The sequence below is a fragment of the Sinocyclocheilus anshuiensis genome, unplaced genomic scaffold, assembly GCF_001515605.1.
Source record: "Sinocyclocheilus anshuiensis isolate Anshui unplaced genomic scaffold, SAMN03320099.WGS_v1.1 scaffold1182, whole genome shotgun sequence".
Classification (NCBI taxonomy): Eukaryota; Metazoa; Chordata; class Actinopteri; order Cypriniformes; family Cyprinidae; genus Sinocyclocheilus; species Sinocyclocheilus anshuiensis.
This window is the reverse complement of record NW_015558653.1, coordinates 189407-191494: the sequence shown is the minus strand read 5'-3', so window position 1 is coordinate 191494 and position 2088 is coordinate 189407. Positions and strand designations below refer to the sequence as shown.

At 39.2% G+C, this 2088-nt stretch overlaps 1 long non-coding RNA gene across 1 annotated transcript; it reads right to left on the bottom strand.

Annotated features, from left to right (window-relative positions):
* Window positions 1-680: 680 nt before the first annotated feature.
* Window positions 681-1832, bottom strand: LOC107681017 (uncharacterized). Its single transcript, XR_001633219.1, has 3 exons — window positions 1731-1832; window positions 1569-1652; window positions 681-756 (listed from the first exon to the last, which is right to left on the bottom strand). It is a non-coding gene; the product is annotated as an uncharacterized LOC107681017 (long non-coding RNA).
* Window positions 1833-2088: the final 256 nt, after the last annotated feature.

Genomic DNA, 2088 nt, shown 5'->3' with positions numbered 1-2088 from the left:
AGGAAGGATTCCCCTCTCAAGCTCTTTAATGTACCTCGACACAAACTCATCTACTGGTCTTCATTTCTCTTTCTCTCTCTCTCTCTCTCTCTCTCATCTCATCTTATCAGGTCTGACTGTTATCCAGGGATCAATAGCGCTGTGATTATTATTCCTCCGGCAGAGCTCAAGTGAACATTCATTTCTCTCGGCACATAGCTTTTCCAGAAGCTTCCCTGCTCTCTCACACACACACACACACACACACACACACACACACACACACACACACACACACACACACACACACACACACACACACACACACACACACACACACACACACACACACACACACACACACACACACACACACACACACACACACACACACACACACACACACACACACACACACACACACACACACACACACACACACACACACTCACACACACACACACACACACACACACACACACACACACACACACACACACACACACACAATCTCTCTCACACACACACACACACACAGATGAAAGCAGATCACAGCTGTTTATATATGCATAAATGACAAAAGATGCATAAAGATAAAGCACTCGAAACAATCACTGCCACATAATGAATGCAGGTGATCTCCATTCAGACAGATCAGTATTTTCAGATTGTATATTAGCAGACAGCAGAGTGTTCTGTACCGGTTTTGGACGGGTTTGGTTTCAATGAGTCCACACTCAGTGCTTTCTGCAGGTCATTTGATAACTTCAGATCAAGCTGACAAAACAACAAAGTCACAGTGTTAAAGTTAAAAAACTGCTCATCTGACTTACTGAAAACTATTGTATATCAAACACTGATTATATATATATATATATATAGATCTGATTTAATACACTACCGTTCAAAAGTTTTTTATTTTTTTAAAGAAATTAATAAAGATTCTATTCATCTGTGAATCCTGAAAAATAAAATGTATCACAGTTTCCACAAAAATATTGTGCAGCACAACTGTTTTCAACATTGATAATAATCAGAAATGTTTCTTGAGCAGCAAATCAGCATATTAGAATGATTTCTGAAGATCATGTGACACTGAAGACTGGAGTAATGATGCTGAAAATACAGCTGCGCATCACAGAAATAAATTACAGTTTAACAGATATTCACATAGAAAACAGCTGTTTTAAATTCTAATAATATTTCACATTTTTACTGTATTTCTGATCAAATAAATGCAGCCGTGGTGAGCAGACTTCACTAAAAAACTTTAAAAATCTTTCTGATCCCAAACTTTTGACCAGCAGTGTGTGTGCATATTTTATTTATGTATGCAACTTTATTAAAACAACATATGCAAAAATCTGTATGTTTACATGTGCTTTTGCAATAAATATTTTAAATACATTTCCTTAAATAATATTACTGTTTATTGACGGGATATACCTGTGCATGACCTATATGTGCAAAAATGTGCATAAAGATGCATATTTGTATGTGCTAGATGTGCTAATGCATGCAATTATTCCAATTTGTACTAGATGGCATATATGTTCTGACTTCATGTCATGTGTGGGAATGCTATGCACCTCCGACGCGTTGAGGATGGGTTTGCTCCGTCTGTCGGGCAGTAAAGCCCGCACTGCTGCCAGATGCTGCTGATAGCTGTGACCCTGCGACAGAGAGAGAGACTCAAACACTAGATGCTCCAGAGCTGGTAATACTATGGTAAAGCGCAGTCAGACTCTCACCGCAGGCGGCAGGAATCGCGCAGGCGGCGCTTTAGTGCGAGCGTCGTGCGGTTTATTCGAGCGCATCTCCAGCGTTTCACAGCACAAAGCGCGTCCTTAGCAACCAACTTTTAGTAAATAGTAACGGAGACTTCCGGTGGCACCCGCGGAAGTACGAGACTTCCGCAAAAACAATTTTTGTTTTATAATAAAACAAAAAGAAGTCAATTTAAAGGGGTCATATGATGCTATTTTAAAGATAATTATTTTGTGTATTTGGTGTAACAGAATATGTTGACACGCTTTAATGTTCAAAAAACACATTATTTTTCAAATACTGTACATTACTGTAGGTCCTCTATGCCCCGCCTCTCTCAAA